The following is a 22,984-nucleotide window of genomic DNA, read 5'->3' as shown; positions in this document are numbered from 1 at the left end:
TCCCAGGATTTTTAATTCTCAATGTATTTTCCAAAGTTTTAATTAAGAGTATGGTTTGCTTTGCAATTAGAAGTGAAAATAATTCTGCAGAAGTACTATGTAATCATTGAGTTACAAATGTGTGCACATGTATATGTTTTCCAGGCCCATCTGACTCCCATCACCAAGAAAGGCAAAATGTGTTTCTCTGACATGAACATCTGCTAGATAGAATACTAAGGACTTTTTAATTCACTCCACATCTCAGCCTAAAGATGCTGATTTTTAAAAAGAAAATATTTTCTTCTCAGCACCTCTGGAATTAGTTCACTCTTCAAAAAAAAAGCTTATATTATCTTGGTTTTATAAAGTTTCTATATTCTCACTTGCAGCTTTGGTTCAATGTGTTGCAATTGTTTATTTATACGTAGCTCTTTTACTAAGTTATGAGACTCAATCCCTTACCTCAAGGAGCTCTTCATTCTATGGCAGAAAAACAAATCTCACCCAAATAATGACAAAATATCCCCGGAATCTGATCTGGCTGCATTGGGTGATTGTTACTTTGTGTGTATCTGTGTGTCTGTGTATCTGTCTGAGTGTCTGTGTCTAGGCCAGAGGTTGATGGCAACTGTCAATTTTCCTCAATTGTCTTCCACCTATTTTTTGAAACAGGGTCTCTCACAAACCCAGGACTCATCAATTGGGTCCCACTGGTTGGCCACAGCAATCCTTGGGGATCCTTCTGTCTTTGGGCTGAGACTGCAGGAACAATCTCTCAGACATGCCTTTTTACGTGAATGTTGGAGATACAAACTAAAGTCCTTATGCTTGTGAATCGCACTTTACTGACTGAGCCATCTCTCCAAGCACAAACCACTCTATCAACTACAGGGTTCCCTTCTCTAGCCCTGCCTCCTTCTACATCAGCTTTATGATGATACAGAGGCATAGTATCACCCCACTGCAATCTCCAGTCCCCAGTCACTGGACATCAGCCAAAATCGTATTAGTAATGTCCTGCTCTCTCGAATTGAGACACCTCCATTCCCTCATGTACATTCTCTCTTTGTTTAATGAGCAGTGAATAATTTGTTGAACCCCAGGGAAGTTCCCAGTGATTTCTGGCTGGAGGGCACCGAATGTCTTTGTTCCTCTTCTGCTGATCTTTTCTCTTCTCTGCTCATACTCAGTGTCAGTGCAGGCGTTTCCCTTCTGCTGGAAGCCTCTGGTGGATGACCTGCATTTCTGATGTCCCATCCTTTTCTGTCACCACATCGTTTACGCTCTGCAGTTGCGGCTGCATTTCAGAACACTAACTAGCTCTGTGCTCTCCTTTACTCTGAAAAATCCCTTGAGCCTTACTTTCTGAAACAGACTATGAGACTTTCACAAATAAGAGTAATATATCTCAGTACTCTTCTTACACACAGTTACACACATACACAGAAAAAGAGAGAGAGAGAGAGAGAGAGAGAGAGAGAGAGAGAGAGAGAGAGAGAATAGCACACCCATCTAGACATATATATATATCTATACTGATACTAACTTTCTTTTGCTACAGAATGGCACTATATCATTCATATTCAAAGAATAGCATTTCAAGCAGCACCTTAGATGATACTGTATCACTAGAATACTCCCTATCTCTAAAGGCAGATTACACTTAATCTGCCTTTGGTCCATCTCTCCTCTGTCTCTCTGTCTCTGTCTCTCTCTGTCTCTGTCTCTCTCGTCTCTCTCTCTCCTCTGTGTTGCCTATTTCTTACTTTCCATCTTTCTGAGCAAGACATGTGTGTGAAGGTAACTTCAGGCCACAGCCATTGGTAGAGGTTTCCTTCCCTGTAATTGAAAGCCGTCACTAAAATAACCTTTCAAGTGTCTGACTTGCTAGTGTATTGGCTCTGCCTAGTGATAGGGACTCTGTACTGGAGGGAAGGCCCTACTAGGTAATCGTATTTTGACAAAGCCAAGCGTAGTCCCGCTGGACAACTCTTTCCGCGATCTCCTCTGATCATGCCTTAAAAGTCAGCTCACTGTCTTCTTTCATAACCAGATGCCTGCCGTGCTCCCTCCTTCTCACTCAGACTTGAAGTTGACCTTGCCCTGCTAGGACCAGGGTGACTCCCTGAAAATCCAGGATGAAGTCCAGATTCTGACAGTTCTAGGATTCTTTGCCAGCTCCTACATAGTCTTGCCTGGCTCCAGGAGTTCAGGCAAACAATATTAACCTCACTGAGCCTCCTTCCTTAGCTCAAAGGGGGATGTATACTATACTTATCTTCCAGGACTATAATGAAGACGTAGTGAGATCTTATATAAATCACCTGGCAAATACACTGCAAATATGAGCTCCTCTTTGTACAGAGTGCCTGACTACTAATAGAATCCCCGCTCCCTCTGAGGACAAGTCCATCCCATATTCTATTGATTTACCTCAGGAAGATGTTTAAAGTGGAGCCATATGGTCAAATTCCTGTTTTCAGATCAACAATCAAACTGTAGCTGTTCTATTGATCTGCCCACCTATTCATCTTTCCTGTCTGGTCTCCATCCCTGGCTCTTGCTATTATGCCAAGTCCCATACCACGAATCTATGCATGTGAACCCTTTGCTGGAGCCTCACCTTGGCACCTTGTCTGACATGTCTGTGAGCATGCATGCTTGGCAGCTTTGCATGGGTAATCTCTGCTATGTGCTCTATGAATGACACTGTTGCCTGGCACTCAGATTGCATATTAGAAAGTTTGGTCTGATACAATGCATTCTGACATTGGCTTTGAGAAATGATATTACACCTTGGTTACCGCACGGGCTATGGTGATTGGGCTGAGAGTTGGAATCCCAGCTTTACCACTTACTGCTCCCCAAATCCTAACTTATTTATCTCCTCGAACTTCTGGGTTTTATCATATTAGAAAGCCCTTGAGAAGGTTGAATAATATAATGTCTTACAGCATGCCCGTGGGACCCGTCATAGTAAGAGCTGACCAACAGACCTCAGTTTAGAAGCGAGAGAGATGGATTCCTTTGTAAAGCATTTGCTTGTGCATTTATAGGGACTAGAGTTTGGAACTCCAGCACCCCTGTGCAAAGCTGGGTGCAGCAGTATGGATCTGTACTCTAATTTTGGGGTCAGGAGAGGGAGCAGAGACAGGCAGATTCTTGAAACTCTCAGGCCGGCAAGTCTAGGTTATGGGTAAAATCCAGATTCTGTGAGACACTCTGTCTAAACTATTAATTAAGCTGGGGAAGATAACTGAGGAAGAAAGCCCAATGGCCATGCCCACCACTGACCTCTATACACTAACACCATGTACACACACACACACACACACACACACACACACACACACACCTAGAACACCTGATGACCACAAGCCTTATTTTTATGAAAGTCAGTTGGAGTTAACCTCTCCCTGACCATGTACCACCCGCTGTCCATGTGTGAGCCTTTCAGTCATTAATTTTCGTAAACATGTCTAGGAGTGCAGCAATGCTTTCATCCTGACATATAAACTCTGACTTCTGCAGCTCTGCTCACATCCAGATTCTAACTTAGAACCCGCGTCTACCGCTTGTCCCTGTCCATTTTTAGGAAACATCATAATGTCGTGTAAGTAATTGTTCTCACTTCTTGGCTCAAACTTCACTGGCCCTACAGTTTCCGAAGTCAGTTTCTTCTAATCTCAGTATGTTTGAATGGATTTCTGAAAAATGAAATCCATGTGTGGGAAACAAGGCATGCAGATATTTGTTTAAAGTGCATGGCTTCAAATATACAAATGATGGCTCCTCATTCAGTAATACTCTGGAAATCACATTCCTTTTAATAAAGTCTAGACAGGAAAACATTATTTCACCACTGGGCTTCCCCTTAGTCGAAGGCTCTGCCTTCTAGAATTCCCATAGCTTTGGGCACCAGACTTGCCGAAAAGCAAAGTACACATGTCTTATACATAGTAACAAGTGCACTGTTTTACCTGGAGTGTCATTGGCTTTCTTGTACTTCTCTGTCCCCTTCCTAGAACTGTCTGTCGATCATGAGCCAGCCTCCTTTTCCCCATCAAACTGCTATCAAAAATCTCACACAGAAAGATTTGGGCACAGATCTTATCCCAGGCTACCATAGAGCACGCTCTACCATACATAGGAACTGATGCTGTAGCCATTGAAGCCCAGCAACCACAGAATCCTTCAAAAGAAGTATAAATGAGACCTGAAAGGGACAGGATCTCTCTTTCTTATGGATCCAGTATTAGGTTTGGACCTTTTTGTTTGTTTGTTTGGTTGGTTTTTTTTTTGTTTTGTTTTGTTTTGTTTTTTGTTTTTCGAGACAGGGTTTCTCTGTGTAGCCCTGGCTGTCCTGGAACTCACTCTGTAGACTAGGCTGGCCTCGAACTTAGAAATCCGCCTGCCTCTGCCTCCCAAGTACTGGGATTAAAGGCGTGCGCCACCACCGCCCGGCAGGTTTGGACCTATTGACAGCGATTATTCCCTTCTCATAGAAAGACTTCAGGATGAATTTGACCTAGAGAAAAATGGAGCTGAAAAACGAGGAAAGAAAAGGATCCAGGCAAAATTGGTTCCTCCAGTAGATCAACCTAAAGATGGATCTAAAGACTTTCCCTTCACATCAGCCAGCAAGTCCCTTATTGCCTAATCCAGTTGCAGGTACGCATAATTAAATGCATCCTTGACCAACTAACAGAAACCCTGAGGGAAATGGAGGCAGAGGGACTGGGCATTCTCGGCACACGTGATGTTCAGAACAGGGGTAGCCATGATACTTCAGGAAAGCATCTAAGGTTCCTCATCTTCGTACTCTGCTACACTCCTGGCTTGTCTTTGTAATTTTTCCTCTGGTTACAAAGTTTCTCAAGAACAATTTGCTCCCATATATCCTCCCAACAATGCCTTGGCCCAGAGATCCTCCTCTCTATGTAGTTTGTAGCCATTTCTTTTTTCTTTTTTTTTTTTTTAAACAGGGCACTCAGAGTTCTTAGAGTAGTCTTGTCAAGGGCTAACTCAGAAAAGGAGAGGGGGTGTTAAGTTGGAGAGGAAGCGTGAAACAGGAGCAACCAGACTCAACCCAATGGGCAGAACCCAAGTCATCTCAAAAAGTTCTCAACTGCATAATTATACATTTTTGTCTTCTAGAATGTATACAGTTTTCACAAAAAAAAAAAAAATTCAACCTTCCACTAAAATCAGACATCAAGCTTCCCTCGCCTTTCGTCTCCCCTCCTCTCCCCTCCTCTCCTCTCCCTGAGGGTTTCCAAGGCATGCCTAGCCTCTTTCTATCTCCATCAGTGCTGCAGAGAGGCAATGGAGAACACTCTGCTAACGTGTTTTGTAGCACCAGCCTGGCCTTCAGCACCTTTCCGCTCTAATTACCTCTGGAGGTTGTTAGGAAAATCAATTGCTATTATTTGTGAAAACCTAAGGAAAAAAACCACCCAGCACCAAGCGAAAGTTGGTCTTTGTTATTTGATTTTACTGTCAAGTGGGATCACCTAGATGGACCTTACGCCCCAGGCTAGATTGTGTGCCTTCCCAGCTGTCAGGCGTTATCCTTTCCCCACAGCCTGCAATCTTACATCCTGCCTCCCTCCAGCCCTGACACGCCCAAGCCACACACAGCCCCCACTCAGATTTTTCCTTATCCTTCACGCCAGCAGAACTCCTCACATAGCATTTTAAGAGACCGGAAAGGTCTTCGATCAAAAATTGTTCCGCAGATGAGAACATCGGGTACCAGAAAGGCCAACCAACCAACCAACTTTATCCAAGGCTACATAATCAGTAGCTAAGACAAGATGACAGCCTTCAAAGCAGTGCCTGTTGAGTTCTGCCGTTACTGGCCTTGACTGAATGAATACTTCACAGTCTGTGCTGTGTTTAGCAGACTCCTCCTCACCAGCCTAGTTCCTGGGGGGTGTCCACTGTTGAAGGACATCTCAGCAAGTGCTCACTGGTGTTCTGTGTGTTTGGGCGTGTATCAGACACTAGCAGACAAAGCCCACCTTTGCTTCAGGGACAAGCAGATACACTTGATAAAACTACGAGTCTCATAGTCCTGGAAAACTTAAAGAATTCATCTCATCTTAGATCTGTTTCTATGCCTCTTACACAAGTTTTTTTTTTTTTTTTCCCTAAATATTCTCTGCTCCCTAACTACTGCCTGTGCTGTCTCCTGTTTAGGGAGAGAAACACTTCATAAACTTTATTTTTAAACTGCTTCATCTTTTAAATTCTACATTCTGTTTGATAAACAAGGTAAGGACATTCGGCTTCCTGTGACTACCTTTTTAAATCCCACTTTCCTAAGAAATGTAACAGGTGACAGGTGCTTGTTCTTATTTCCACAGGCAACCTATGAATTTCTTTATTTATTCTTAATTGGTCCTGGTGAGAATGAGGTTAACCAAGCAGCTTAGGTTTGCTGCTCCAGATGTCAGAAGTTGTCTATATCCACAAAGCCATTGTCAAAGTCTGGAAACTATGAAAGTCCTAAAGTAGCAATCCAAGTCGTGGCACATTCAAAAGCATCTCTAAGAATTGCACTATCTTAAAATGACAAGAACAACAACCGTTCTGGCAGGGATACTCCTGAGACTCCACCTCTCTCTGATACCAAGAGTCATATGGACACTTTGTTTCACCTAGACCAGCCTAGGAAGCAACAGGTTAAATCACTCTGAGCCAATCGCCTGGAACTAACATTCAGAGCCTTCCTAGGTAGCAGCTCTCTCCTTATTGAAGACTTTCCCAGCCTAGATACAAAGACAATTATAGCCCTGGTTACAAATTATCTCATAATTATGAGGTATCTAGTGAAAATGTTAAAGAAAAGTTATTAACACCTCGATATATATATATATATATATATATATATATATATATATATATATATTTAAATTCAAAACGCAACGTTAAATTGCATAAAGTATTTAAGGGTCAGTTTCCACTTCATGGAAGCACTGTTTTCCTTTCAGAATAGCGTGGGGGTTCCTCATCTGAGCTGCTTGAAAGGCAGAAAACTACCAGCAGATGCTTCAGTGTGGGCAAACAGCAGCATGGAAATAAAGTGAGTCTTAAAAAGTTTCAAGATGTAGCCCACTCTTCAGCCCAAGTAAGATGTCCCGGTGCCAACAGTCAAGTAAGAAACCAAAGGTCATTTCATGTTTTCATCACACAGAGAATGGCGCAGGGAGAAAGGAAAGAGAATTAGCACCCACTGGTACCATCTATGCATCAAACGCTATGACACTTGGTTTGACTTAAAAAAAGAAAATAGTTTGATACAAATTACATTTACCGATTCCTGAAATAATGGTTTCTGCTGCCAGCCACTGAAGGTCTTCAGAGGTAAAGACCAGGTAAGCCAGGGTTACTTAGTTTTGAAAAATACCAGACGAAGGGACTGAACCCTTTAACTCAGTCATATCTGCATATCAGATAACAAATAGGGAATGATTCTAGTTTATTAATTATATCTACGGAGGTGCCTTTTCTTCTGACGCTATCGCTGATGCCTAGGGTGAACAATGAATTGTTTTGATTAGACACACACACACACACACACACACACACACATTTCAAAATAACAAAAGCAGCAAACAGTATGCCCAAGCCTTCATAACGCACGGTGTGGGCGTGAACAATCAATTATTGCAAAACAATTAATGAAGCAAGTCTTACTAAGGCAGACTGTGGGGAAGAAAGTCATACAGACGCCTACAGATAATTACCCCTCTTCTTCGTTTTGCTTATGTAGGTAGGACCACACTGAAATACTGTTCTAGGAACCCCTGTTCACGTTTTGGTCTACCATAAATTAACGCCATAGACCCTCACAAAGATTGCTGACTCTGGTACCTAGACAAAGGAGGGTGTAGCTCCGGGAAGCCAGGCGCTCACGGAAGCCAGCTGCTCACAGGCTGCCCCGCACCACCTCTCTTGTACTCCGGAGACCAAGAAGTCCAGAACTGATGGAGGACTTGGTTTATTCCCCCAAACTTTGGGAGTCAGTGTTTCCCCTAACTCTGCGATGTAAAGCGGAGGGGAGGGAAGGAGGTTGCAGAAACCCGGGGGACATCTGCAGAGCTCGCCCACACACCTCTGCACGCCCCGCAGCGCCCCGGAGATCCCCTCACCTGTCCCGAGCGCCGGGTCTCTGGGCTCCGGTGGCCTCTCGGGGCTCTCCCCTCTCTCAGTTGTCGCGATGGAGTGCGTCTCGGGGGACCAGCGGGGGAGCCGGCGGGGTCGGGGGCGTCAAGAGGAATCTGGGCAGCCGCGGGCAGCCACGGTCTCACTTCACATCCCCATGTGGCTCCGGTTGAGGACGCGGTGCGGTCACCGCGGGAGGATGAGTCAGGCCGGGGTGCGGGCGCCCTGACTCGCGCATCTGGGGGACGCGGCCGCCGCCATCAGACGCGCGGAGTCCCAGCACCCCTGTCCTTCTAGGGTACGGGTGAGACTCGGTGAGCGAGGCCAGGACAAGGGATCGCAGCTAAGGCGTCTCCACCGCCGCCAAGAAAGACAAAAGGAAAGCGGGGCTCGAGGGAAAGTTTTGGGCTTGGTTCCTGACAAATTTTAGCCCCCTAAGCCGCCAAGAGGAGGATCCGGGGCGAGGGCGGGACGGGCTTCCCGGAGCGTCGTCGCCAGCCGGGGACCCAGACGGTGCTGATCGCACTGCCGCCCACGACCCGTGGGAACTCCGCCGGCCCCGCCGCCAAGCTGTGCCGAGAGCTGTGGGCAGGACCTGCCCTTCCCCCCCAACCCCACCCCGACACCAACCCAGCTGCCCGGCGCCCTGGCTGCAAAGTTGTACTTCTAGCGCCGGGATGCCGTGCAAACAAAACCCATTTCGGGAACAAAGTACCGCTTCCAGGAGCTCTGCTTCGTCTGAAGGCCAGCGGGCGGAAGCGGACACACCCACTCGCTTCTCATCACCGCCAGACCCGGGTTACAGAACGGGAGATGCCTGCTCCTCCTGTCCCAATAAGAACTGGGGATCCCCAGCAGACTCGGTTTTCTGGAAGCAGGAGCCATAGGCCCCTCGGTTCCACGCCCCTCGGATGCTTTCTTATCAGATGCAGCCTGGGTGGGTCGGGGGTCCCCCTGGCGGCTGCACGGGTGCTGTGCTAACAGAGTCAGACCTGAACTCCCAAGAGATAGTGCATAGCAGAGTCCTCAGAGGGTTAAGCTGCTTTAGGGTCCTGGGAAGTTAGGTCCAGTAGAGCAGAATGGTTAGAGAGGGCATGAGGTTTTGAGGGGCAGGGGCTAATTCCATCCTAAGACTTCTAATGATGAATCTGAGACTCGCTCCAGATATCAAATCCAATGAAGGCTTCAAGTTACCCAAAATTATCAGTGAGTAAAAACCGTGCCCTGCCAATGAAATAATAGTTACCTGCAATTCTGCAAGGGACCAAAGCGCCCACTCTGGCTGAAGATCAAGTCAGTAAATAAAGTTTCGTATTCAAATTACTTCACTAGAGTGTGCAGTGCACAACAACCCTGGCTGCGCTATGCTTTTGTAAATCCATGAGTTCCTTGAATTTTTTTTTTGTAAACTCATAGGCAAGAGGCAAAATATTCTGCTGTGGTATGTACCTATTTCAATGTGTCAGCTACTGAATTATATGCACACACACACACACACACAAATCTAGACTCAATGAAGAATGTAAGGCAGCTCGTAGAGGCCAGACAGGTCATTACGATGACACTGTGGCAATGGGGAGAGACCATTAAAACGAGCAATAGTGGTTTTAAAAAATCTTGCTTCAACATGGAGGTTAAATGCTTTTTGTGAAATTTCAAGAGCAAGTGCTTTTTTAAAAAAATGAAAGTGGATGGGATGGGGGTAGGAGAAATGAGTCACCTTGTAAACCATCTGGGCTTTTTTTTTTCCGTCCACCTTCATGTGGTTAGTTATCTTGGCCCAAAGCCATTTTCCCGGTTCTCTTAGGTTTCCTAGCACATTTGTCAAGGAACCCTGTTAAGCATGTGAGCCTACTAAGGTTCTAATCATTGTAAAAGAATGCCCTGAATCTTTCTTTCTCTTAAAAGCTCGCAAGAGTAGACACTTCCCAGTAAGCCTTCCTGACCTGTAAAGGGATGAGTAATAGGCTCCTCCCATCCGGCTCTTCTAATATAGCACACTATGTAAAATGTACAAGGAAACGTGTAGAGTGTCAATTCAGACATCACAGGCATCAAATGGCCAGGCAGTCCTCAAAGAAAGGCTGAGGAACAAAGACGGGGAAAAAGATCTAGACTCATTCTTATCACCATTGATCAAAATTACCAATCTGAACTTATATTCCGATTATTCAATCAAAGAAGGGGGCGGGGGATGATGGACTAGATGAGATCGACACTTTAAAATTTTATTTTTAAAATAATTACTATTAGTCAGAAAAATACAGTAGTAAATAGCCTTGTAGATTGAGGGTTATCTGCCATTCAGTAGTCTAATCAACCCCCGAGAAGATATTCACCAGTTCCCCTCTGGCTCTGAGTGCTCCAGGCGAGCTCAGGTAAATTATTTAATCATTGCTAATGGCCAATATTTTCCATCTGGAAAGAACCCAGTGAGCATATCATGTCAGTAATGGATTTTGGATTTAGCGGCTTCGTATCCACGTTGATATAATGGATGGGAATCAACTCTTCCCTACTTTTCGGGGTAAAAGCTGCCCGTGTTTTACCCATCATTATTTGGTGAGTGTGTTGTTTTGTGCTGTGTAAAGTTTCTATTAGAGCAGGTCCATTCTACAAGATTACATGAGTACAGAGTAAGGAGAAAGCCCTGTTCTCTCTAATTGAAGCCTGTGGTGCGTTTGAGTATAATTTCTCTTGTTTCTTAAGGAGAAAAAAATACCTAGCATTGTTATAAGTTAAAATAATATATATGAGATTCTTCTGGCTTGTTATAGATGCAGTACGTTTGAGCACAAACCCACGTGCCAAACGTGCTTAATGCTGTGGGAATAAAAGGAAGGAGAACTCTTCCTCTGATATAAGGAAGTCATGAGAAAATATTTCTGTGAAGGTCAGCATTTCACTCAGTACAGTATAAATATACGAGCGTGATGAGTGACAAGGAGTTTTAATGGATTAAGCAAACATACATGGGGATGAAAAAGTATGACAACTGGGACTTTAAAAATAACGTATGTGTATTGTGAGCTTGTATGTGTGTATACCATTTGTGTGCAGGTGTCCGTGGAAGCAGGAAGAGAAAGCCCCGTTGCAGGAGCCACAAGTACATACAACTATAAGATGCCCAGCATGAGGACTAGACAGAATTGTCCTCAGACCTCAGAAAAAGGACCCCAACATACACATGAAAGCCAAAATGGAGAGGAGATTCCTCGCTAAACTTTGGCCTGCATTACTTTGGCCACACTGTGAAATGGGTACATAGTCGTAAAGCCCCTGAGCTACAACTCTTGGTATGCCTGTTACATTTCAAAGCAGGGGCTAAGAAAAAGAAAGTCAAATGAGAAAAGGCCCTTTCTGGTTGTATCCTTGGAGTAAAGATGTTAAGAGAAGCAGTGCAAGGGAGAGGGGAAAGATTGTGGGAATGTGGATCTTAACGGACTGCACTCACTCTATGTCCCCTTGACCTCAAATGGTGCTTCCTCATATTGTTTCACCGTGTCTCAGTGACTGTCACTGATTAGAAGATTTGGCAGTAGCAGCAGCAGCAGCAGCAGCAGCAGCAGCAGATGAGACGACTGTGTTTAACAAGCATGCAATCAAGAGTGCTACTCCCTCTCAGGTAGATGCCTTATGGTGCCAACACCATGCTCGTAGTTAGACATTTTTTAAGTTCAGCATTAGTTCTGTGATAGAATAATAAGGTGTTAATAATAAGAATAATAAGGTGATCAGATTATTTATGTCTGAGGGGTATAAAAATGCTAAGGGGATATACATTTTCCTTTATTAGGACCCAGTTCTTTCCTCTAGACAGGTATGTACTTGTGAACTGGACAACCACCATATGGTCAACAACAACCCTCATAGTTTTACACACACACACACACACACACACACCCTCATTACGTGTGTTGTGATTGGAATCTGTTCACAGAAAATAGAGAGCTGACACAAATAATGGATAATCTAGCAGTGGTGAGCCACTTGCTCTGTTGTCCTTGGTTCTGAAGCAGACCTTGCTGGTTGGCGCCTGGCCACTTAGTGTGATCATTGGATATAGAGTAGCTGAGATCTTACGACGCATAGCACAACCCTCTCGAACTACATTTTGCAAAACAGTAATACTCACTAGTTATTGGTTTGGCGTGCCCTTTGGAATTTGGGAAGCTCTGTATTAGGGCACAGTTCATTTGCCTTGCAGCAGACTTGCATACATCATCCTTTATTTCACTCCCTTCCAGAAGAACAAACCAAACACCGCCATTTTTAGTAACGTTCAGTTTGGTGGTGGCTGTGTGGTATTCCATTGAGAGCATTTGTGTTGCATCCATCTCTTGTATTAAACAACTAGGTTACAATCCCAATGTGTACTGACTATCCTGAGTATTTTTGGCCTCATCCACAAAGTTCTAATAGTCGTCATAAGTTTTTGTCACCCAACATTGAGAATTTATAGCAGTTTTATATCTCTCAGTCTTCCATGTACCAGATGTTCAACAAATCTCTAGGTCACATGTGAGCACCATCTCTGGATGGAGATAGGACAAGCTTATAATAAGATACACAGGCAAGGCGAAAACTTACTGTGAAAACAATTTAAGCTTTGATTTCTACTTAATCGAATAAAGCCATTTTCAATTACTTTATACAACTAAACTTTAAGCCCCACCCAGTCTTTATTCCATTGGGCTTTTTCCACTTGTGATTATGATTTAGAGTAAGAAAGATGAGCTCACTGCTGATAACTACATTAGACCTGTTTTATTAAATAAAAATAAGATGACTTGGTTTGAATTCCCAAATGCTTGTACATATCTGGCTGTCTTAATTCCACAACTGACAGAAATTGGTCCACACATACAGCTGATTTGTAAGTGAGCAATCATTTACACTGATGTATAGATCCTAATTAGGCCACCATGTTGGTAAAATAGAGTACAGTTTAAATTACACATTAGGGTTCTCTAGGCATACCCCGTTTCACATCACTTTGGAAATATGAGAGAATACTGACGTGCCTCTTTTTCAAAACAAATTTTAAACCCAATGATATGTTTTATTACATTATAGCCATTTTATCCCCTTTGTTACCAGTGATCACTCTGTGAACAATTGGTTTGGGAATGAGAACTAGAGTTAATGTAGACTTGAGCAAGCCAGGTTGTATTTTGGACACTATATTGAGTCTTAAGGCTACTGGCAAATACTTGTAGAATATCTATGTAAGCTCTGTCTTGTCCCTTTAAGTGATTTTTTTTTTTATGAATGAAGCCAATTCCCAATTCAACATCACATAACAATGCTGGGTCATGGGAGGACCCAAATCGTCTTCTTCAGTGTGCAGAGCATAGTTGATACTCAAAATATGAATCTCTCTAAAGCCCAGATAGGAAAAAAATGTATGCAAATATACGCAAGTATGTGCATTCCTCCAGTCTAACCTCTCTTCCAAAGGAAACCACCCTGTAGAGAAATACAAAGTTTCAGCTTTACATTATTCATCCATTAATTTGCAGATTATTTACATCAAATGTTTGGATTTTTCTCATATATATTGTGGTGCGATGAGTTGGACGTTTTATAAACAAATCATGACATTGTGAAGTGTGACTTAATAAGTACCCATAGTGGTGATATAAGGTAAGGGTCACAGGGTTCTTTGAACACACAATGATGCATCTTTATTGTCCATTTTACTGGATTAAAAAAATTATTAAGAATATACTTTGGATGTGTGAGTGGTTTAGTTTCTAGAGAGGGTTAATGAAGGGATAGAAATGTCCATTGTACATGGGGAGCAGCATCTCATGGGCTTGTGACCTACACTGAATAGAAAGTGAACAGGGAAAATGTTTGATAAGTGCCAGCATTCCCATTTCTTCTCTCAGCTTCTTGACTATAAATGCAACAAGTCAGGTAACCAGTGATCTCATTCTCCTGCCACTGTGACTTCCCAACATAACCTTTAACCAGGATCCAAAATAGATTCTCCCTAAAGTTACTTCTGGCCTGGTACTAGGTCACAATGGCAAAAGAATGAGCTAACACTGAGGGATTAGAGCTCAGAGACATATATGTCTTTGTATCCAAAGACATAAGGATACAAGACTGACTTTGAAATAAAAGAGGTATAAAAAGGTGTGCAGACAACTGAATTCAGAGAGGAGAAACGTGTGTGAATCCCAGAAGAGAAAGCAGTGAGGGCATGTTCAAGGGCCAACAGTAATGGCTGGGAAGAGAATTCAAGCCAGGAGTGATTGTACAAAAGGGAGACTGGGAAGGCAGGTGGGGACCTGCTCACAGGGAGCCTTGCCTTCCAGGTAAAGGAGTGTGAAGGCTTAAGGAGGAGTCAGGAACTATCTCAATGAGCTTCCATAGCAAGAAAGAGGATGGATGGAAGGGGTGAGGAACTCAGAAGCAAACAGAAGAAATCATGTTGAGATATTCTTGTAAAGGGAGATGGCAACACGAGTTAGGGGTTTGAAGACAGGAATGAACAGGACAGTTACAGATGAGAAAAAGTAAGTGTTCACTAATTAGGGAAAATGAGCTGTAATCCATGTTTTACATTAATATCTTGAATTATTTTTTGAATTATTATTTTTTAAGTATTCCTTAACAAACTCTATGTAATGTCAGTAGAATTATTGTGAATCAAGCAAACCATGATGCTTTCTGTACAGGAGCTCCACAGGCCCTGTGTGTGTATTACGACTGTTATCTTCATGTAAAAATGGAACATGTGTAATTGGTGGTACAAAACTTGTAATTGAAGGCTCCCAAGCTTGATGCTCAAGTCACCCAAGTCTCAGCACTGGCCACCTTCTAAGATGTTCATCACTGCCTTTGGAGAACTTTGCATATCTCCATTGTTGGGTTTATCTGTGTGTGTGCAATGCTCTCACATTCATTTGGATCTATCTGTGTCTGCATGGTGCTGTCACATTCAATTGACTTTGAGGAGCCTTCGATTATTTTCTATTGGGAGGTAACCACCATGTCTTCTATTTCAGCCACAGCTAAATGTAACATGTAGGATCTGTCTTTTGTCTGAAGTCATGATCTTACCTAGTAAGAAAAAAAGTTAGGGAAAGAAGTGTCATGGAGATTTTGTTTTGGTTTGTTTTGGTTTGGGCTTTTGGTTTCTTCTAAGACAGGATTTCTCTGTGTAGTTCTGGCTATCCTGTATCTTTCTCTATAGAGCAGGCTAGCCTCAAACTCACAGAGATCTGCCTGCCTCTGCCTCCCAAGTGCTAGGATTAAAAGTACACACTACCGTCGCCCAGCTAGAAGTGCTAAAAGTGTCATGTTTTAACTGTATTTTAGAAAGTGTGTGTGTGTGTGTGTGTGTGTGTGTGTGTGTGTGTGTGTGTGTGTGACAGAGAGGAGAGAGAGAAAGGACAGACAAATAGACTGACTGTGTGTGTGTGAATGTAGTGATGAGGATGCTCCTGACTCAGATGAAAGGTGGAATGCAGAGAGTTGCTATTTAAACGAAACAAAATGTACTTTTCCATGATAGGCTACTTCAGCCAAATACTGGATTTGGACAACCCAGTAATTTAAAACCCACTAAGTGGCTATATAATTGGTCAATTAACTACTACCTACGATTTACTTAAAGATGACCTTAGGAAAAATTTCAAGATTTTTATACTTAATATATGTAAAAAAAAAAAAAAAAAAGACTTTGTATAACTTTTCAAGAAAGTTAGTAATTTGGATTAATCTGAACGCCTACTTCCTGTGGTCTAGCTTTCATAGTACCAAAAAATAATATGCAACCTTCCAAGAGAGGAAAGCAATAAATAGTTTTATCTGGGTTTTAATGAGCTATAACAATGACCAGAATAGAAAGCTAGTACTAAAGTTACAATAGTGGTACTTATATCTTGGCAGTAACCAACAGCCTTCCAATTGGACTTCAGGCCCACTCAACAGAAGTGCAATTTTGCCTTGTCCTGGAAACCTAGCTAACTACCTGGGGCTAGTGAGGCCATGTATTTTAGAGGTGAACTGACTATTTCTTTACTAAAACAACACGGTTCACAACTGAATTATAAAAGTTATCCTCATACCCACAAATAATTGTAACTCTCACCCCTCATCAAAGAAGCTTTTCTCTACAGCAAATGGAAAGCAATGAGAAAACTCACTGAATACATGTGGACCACGTGGAGCCCAACACAACTCCTGCACCTAAGGCTCAGGTAACATCTTGGAGAGGGGGCAGAAAGATTCGAAGATTCACAAGACCAGGAAGTCCGCTGTGATGCTGTGTCTCCTAGAAATGGAAGCGACATTTCATCCATGATTCCTCAGTAATATATAAGACCTGAAATACTAAGTAAGACCTGGAAGATGGTAATATTAATAGATAATGCTAACGTGGAAAGTAAAAATGTTACAGATTTTCACTCTCAAAGAACTGTAAGCAAGTAATGACTGTTGGTAAAGACAGAATTATTCTCTTCTAGACATGAGTCCCCTAATTATGCCCTGGAATCATGTGTACACAAACCATATTATATAGATGCAGCAGGTTGTATTTATAGATTTGTACATTTATGTTTATGTAGCAATAATAATTTTAAAGTAAATTTGAGAGAGAGAGGAGGGACATAGGGATTATAAGAGGGGCATATGGGAGCAGTTGAAGGGAGAATAAGGGGCAAGTGATGTGATTATATTTTCATTATAAAACTTTTAATTGCCTCAATATGAATCAATACAGTGGTGTATGCTAAAGTATACAATCTTGGAGACTAAGAAGAGTCAAGTGACACTTAACATGGTCACATGTTCTTCCAAAGGGCACCGTGTATGCAATTTTGTTGTGTGATCATTACTAAGTGCCCTTAAACAAACCCATATGGTCTAGCTGAAAGCACACTTCTATGATATGTGGGCGTGCTTGTTCTCCCTTGGCTACCTGCCTCTACAGAAATGTTACTGTCCCGTGGACTCTAGACCATTACAAAACAGCAGTAGACACTTTTGCACCTAAACCTATGTAAGCATAGGAAAAGCATGCTAAAAGTACAACGTAAGAGGTATTTGATGACTCTCTTTTCTAGCGCACTTAACATGAGTGCATTTTTCAGGAGCAGAGTGGCTTTGGGTAAGCTAATCCCTCAGCAGAACATAGGTGAAGATGTAAGTCTCAACGGATGTTGTAGCTGCTGTCAGCACACACCCAGACTATACTGAATTCATGAACAGACATTCTTCTCTTATAAGTACATGAATGGTAACTTATGGCAGCTTCTCCATAAAAATTACCATTTCTAACGTTTGCGCTCCTTTGTAACAGCTTGAAATACAGGTGCATTGCTGGGGAATGAAAATGTCTTCCTTAGGTCTTTACTCATGCCATTTTCAAATTTTTTAATTTTTGCTTTTGAACTGGTTGGCTAAAAGCCAAGGTAAACATATGCACTGGCCGAGGCTTTCACGTGTCTAAGGGTCCTGTTGCTGCCCCACATCCCACAGCCTGTCTCGCTGGAAGGACTTCAAGAGCAGTCACCACACATGGAGCTACCACCTGCTTTAGCATCTACACCTCAGATCCCTCCTGCAGGACCCACCCAAGGCTCTCCTTGAAGAAGTGGCACTCTTTTCAGAAATGGGCTCATGTTGTTATGCTTGGTTTTCTTCGTTACAGATTTTCCTGTAAGCAGGTATTCATTAATAAATCTCTTCCATTGTCGAGGTTCACAGTGACTCCTTTAATTTGTTATTATTAGTGTACCTCTGTGTATCTCTCTCTCTCTCTCTCTCTCTCTCTCTTTCCTCCCTCCTTCCCCCTCTCCTGTGAATGTGTGTACATGTGTGTATGGCTTTGTGTTTGTGTGTGTGTGTGTGTGTGTGTGCGCGCTTAGGCCAGAAGACAACTTGAAGGAGTTGGTTGTCTCCTTCCATTATGGATTCCAGGAATCCAATATGAGTCTCCAGTCTTCAGAGCGAGCACTTTCAGTCTGTCAGTCCATATTGACAGCCTAGACATTGACTTTTAAAAGAACTTGTTTATACAAGCGTCTGCTAGGCCTTTCATTGTGAATTTTCTTGGTGGATTCTCCATTGGTCTGCAGTCGATTTCTTCTTGTCTGTCCTTCATCTAGGATGACTAGGGAGATAGGGATTTTCAGCCATCTTATAGTCCTATGGGGTGCTATCACACCTGCAGTAAGTCACTGACTGACGCATTGCTGTGCCGAGAGCTATATTTTTGTCTAAAGTTCCCAGCACTGGTATTCAGTGAACAGAGAAATGAATTGCCTTTTCAATCATTGTGCATCTGCTAAATAGACCCAAAGAATGAGCTGGGATAGAGCTGCCTAGAGAATGAAGATCCTGAGTTTGATAACTAGCACTGGAAAAGAAAGAGGAAGGAAGGAAGGAAGGAAGGAAGGAAGGAAGGAAGGAAGGAAAAACACAGCAATGGATGGGTCAAGGAAGGAGAAGAAATGAGATAGAGGGAGGAAAAGAGAGCATGTTCACTAAGCTATTCTCACCCATAGTTTCATTTTGTGTTTTCATAAATGCTTGTCCGTGTAGGGGCAAAAAGCTTAGATCCATACACACAAAACAATGGATTTCAGTATTGACTCCATTAACAAAAGCACCATATCGAATTTCTAATGGGCATCTATCAAAAGAGAAAACTTAATGGAAAAACAGTTATAGACCATCTTTAGTGGTGTGACCCCATCTTTTCAAGTACATGTGTGCATTTGTGTGTGTGTGTGTGTGGTGTCTGTGTATGTATATACATGTAAGGCACATCAAGAAACACAAAACTATCAAAGGAAGCTATGATCAGGAAATAAAATAAGGGTAGGGAGGTTCTTCTGTGTGTGTTTGTGTGTGGGGGGATGTGAGGGTGCACATATGTGTGCAGTGGAGGGCAGGGGGAAAACTTCAAGTGTCATTCTCCTAGTGCACCCACCTTGTGTTTTGAGACGGGGTCTCTCCCTGTATTGGCCTTATCCATTCGGCTAGGCTGGCCAGCCAGTGAGCCCCAGGGACCTGCCTATGTCTGCTTCCCTGAGTATCGTAACAAGTCTGCCCCTCTTGCTTTTTGATGTGGAATCTGAGGATGAAACTCAGCCTCTTGTGCTTGCATGAAAGCATTTTACTGACGGAGTTATCACCTCAGCTCCTAACTTTTATTTCACATATTTTTCTCACCGGTTTTATACTGACATTCAATTACTTTTATAGTTAACATTTAAAAGTAACAACCAGCATGAGTCTTCTTTCTCCTTTCAACAATGCAGCAAATGGGATGGGTTTTAGTAATAAATGGTGAGTTTTAAATGTTTACCTCCAAGCTAGGCATAGCAGCTCATGCCTGTTATTTTAGCACTTGAGCAGCAGAGGCAGGAGGATTACCATAAGTTCAATGCCAGTTTGGGATGGTTGCAGAAATAAACCCTTTGAGAAATTAAATAGCACTCAGAATTGGAGAATGGGGGTTCGTTATGTCTATGGACAATGGGGGGGGGGGGGTCATTGTGGCTACAGACCTGAGCTCAGACCCATGGTTTCTAAGACCATCTGGAGGTTGTCCCTTTCACCTTGTGTGCCATTTTGTGGTTTGAATTATTTTTTGTTTGTTTTTGTTTTTTGTTTTTTTTTTTTATTAGATATTTTATTTACACTTCAGATAGCATCCCCTATCCCCATTCCCCCCCCCAATCCCCTTAGGAAACCCCTATCCCATCCATGCCCCCTTTTCCTTTTTGCATTTATACATTTTTTTAAAATAATGTTAATCATAAGCGTTATAAGTTTGGAATTGTTCAATCAGAGATGTAACCCACTGACCGACCTAGATATAACAACTATCTTTGACTGGTGGAGATACATGAATATCTGCCTCCCTGTCTCCCCCCTCTTTTTCTCTTTCATCACCTAGCTTCTCCTCTCCTTCTTCTTCTCCTCTTCTTACTCCTTTTCTTCCTCTCAGTACTCCTCCCACCTTAGCTCCTCCTACATATCACCCTTCCTGTTAAAATGAAACTTTTCTCTCAAAATACAATTAGAGCATAATTATGCCAATTTGTACCAGTGAGGTACAGGATAGTCCTAATACCCAGTCCATCCTTTTGTTGACTAACCAGCTCCTCTGTCATCTCTTCTAACTAGAACATTTAGTTCTGAACCTGGCTTTAGGATGAATGTCAGCTGACGACCATCCACTCAAATCTTTTCTCTTAAGGTCAATAGCTATATGTTTTCAACCCCATCAGAAATCCAGAATGACTGAGTTAGCTATAATTGTGGGAAGGACAAATCATAGTTTCTAAAACTTAGCCAATTTATAGAGACCTCTGACCACCTGGACACTCGCTCTACTTCAAAACGTTGGAGCATCTGTTCTTCTGCCTTCTGGCCCAGGATCATCTGACAGACCTGTGGTTTGAATTTTAACCTATGAAACCGAGGAGCACGCAGAGGAAATTTCTGTAGCGAGCATAGCTTGTTTGCGGAAGTGAAGCAGATAAGGTTAGAATAGCTACATCGCAAATATCGGTTTGTAAAAATAAAAAGAGGAGTTTTAGCAGAAACAAGAAGAAAGTTGACTTACAGAAGCAGAGCTCAGCACATGACTCTTGGCTACAGATGCAGCAAAAACGTTAACTAAATCTAATCCTCTTCATCCGGCTTCATAGAGAATTCCAGACCAGCATGGCCCACATAGTGAGACCCTGTCTCAAACACAAACACAAACAGAAACGAAACCAGAAGCTTACTTCTAACTTTTCAGAGCACTTTACAAGTCTGGCTTGAATGTACAAGTACAATTTCTAAAACCACCTTTCACCTATGATTCATTAGCTAAAAGAGAAAATTGAATTCTTGCTGAGATCTGTAGGTTGAATTGAAGCCTTCCTGAACTTTCTCTAATTCCTATATGGGAACATTTTTTAAAGAATTTTCTGGAAAAAAAAAAAAAAGCTAGTAACTGTCAGTCTCATTGTTTCCTTGTTTCCCTTCCCCCATTGGCTGAAAACAGATTTTTTTTTTTCTCATTTAATATATCGTGATTATGGGCTTCCCTTTCTCTACTTCTCCCAGATCCTCCTAATCTCCTCTCCCATCTGTCTCTACCCCCTTTCTGTCTCTCATTAGAAAACAAACAGGCTTCTAAGGTATAATAATAAAATATGTTATACTACAATACAATATAGTATTGTATTAAATATTGGGATAGGACAAAACAAACAGAAGGAAAAGAGCCCAAGAAAAGCCACAAGAAACAGACAGAGATAGAAACCCATGAAAATTCATGAATGACATAAAACAATAAGCCGGAGGCCAAAATATGTACCAAAAGGACCCATGTATAGGGATGCATGCTGCCTCGGTCTGTGTGAGTTCATACAAGCATTGATCCTGTCTACAGAGCCTCTATCCCCTCTGGCTCTTACACTCTTTCTGCCTCTTTTCCCAAAGGCTTCTCTGAGCCAGAGAGGAGGGATTTGGTGAAGACACCCCACTTAGGGCTGAGTATTCCAAGGTCTCTCACTCATAATGTCTGGTTGTGAGTCCCTGTATTTGTTCCCATCTGCTGCAGAAGGAAGCTTCTTTGATGATGACTGCGCACGACACTGGCCTGTGAGTATAGCAGAATATCATTAGGGGTCATTTTACTGCTACATCTTTTAGTAGAACAGTATTTTGTTTTACCCTAGGACCCTAGGCCATGTAGTCTCAGGATCTTGATCATCCAAGTTATTATTAGGTATGGGTTATGTCTCGTGAAGTGAGCCTTAAGTCAAATCAGACATAGGTTGGTTACTGCTACAACCTTTGTGCCACCATTGCACTAGCAGTGAGTTGTGCAGTTATTGTCTTCAGCGACAGGACAGTTTGGAGAGCAACAGCCTGGGTCACTTGGGGGGTTCCCGTGGGACCCCTTTGCACAACTCAATTAGACATAACTCATTCCTGGTCTTGGAAGCTTCATTTAGTGACAGATGGCCAATGGGGATTCTGTCTCCCTCATTATTTGTCTATTTTGTTTAGATTGTTTTTACATATGTATTTGTTTTAGGAAGCATCACGTGTATTATATTTCAATACTATCCCTCAAATATCCCTTAATTTTAGCTGTCTCTCCCCCATTCTCTCCCTGTCCTCTCTTTCCCTCTCCCCACTCCCCACTTGATTCTCCTGTTCAAATTTCCCTTCCTACCCAGAGCTCCTTTTCTTAGGGAGATCTATCTGTCCCCTACCCCCTTGTCACTTACTCTATACTTACTCCCTGTGCTCCTACAGATTGTAGCTTGATTATCATTGACTTAATAGCCAATACCCACATATCGGAGAATACTTACCATATTTGTCTTTCTAGGTCTAGGTTAACTCGGGATGATTTTTTTCCTAGTTTCATTCACTTACTTGTGAATTTTAATTTTTCATTTTTAATGGCTAAATAATATTCAATTTCTATAAAGCATACAACATTTTCTTTGTTCATTCATCAGTTAAGGGACATCTAAGTTGTTTCCAATTTCTGGCAGCAATAGATCAATAGAGCAACAATGAACATGGTTGAGCAACTAGCTCTGTGATAAGATGACATGTCGTTGGGTATATGTCGAAAAGTGAGATCGCTGGATTGTCATGTAGATTGATTCCTACCTTCCTGAGAAACCACCACAGTGATGTCCATGATGGTTGTGCAAATTTGCACTCCCACCAGCAATGGATAAGTGTTCTTCTTACTTTACGTCCTTGCCAGCATAAGCTCTCATGTGTGTTATTGATCTTAGCCATTCTGACAGGTGTAAGATGAAAGCTCAAAGTAGTTTTGATT

At 42.4% G+C, this 22,984-nt stretch overlaps 1 protein-coding gene across 1 annotated transcript in view; it reads right to left on the bottom strand.

The window, feature by feature from the left end:
• Tmem200a (transmembrane protein 200A) overlaps window positions 1-9,069 on the bottom strand; it is an 82,344-nt gene extending 73,275 nt beyond the window's left edge. Inside the window, exon 1 of the mRNA XM_076927985.1 lies at window positions 8,139-9,069. The gene's annotated coding sequence lies outside the window, so the exon portion shown is untranslated. The remainder of the gene's footprint in view (window positions 1-8,138) is intronic.
• Between the last annotated feature and the right edge of the window lie 13,915 nt (window positions 9,070-22,984).

Source organism: Arvicanthis niloticus, chromosome 30 (assembly GCF_011762505.2).
Source record: "Arvicanthis niloticus isolate mArvNil1 chromosome 30, mArvNil1.pat.X, whole genome shotgun sequence".
Taxonomy (NCBI): Eukaryota; Metazoa; Chordata; class Mammalia; order Rodentia; family Muridae; genus Arvicanthis; species Arvicanthis niloticus.
This window is presented reverse-complemented; position numbering and strand designations above follow the sequence as displayed.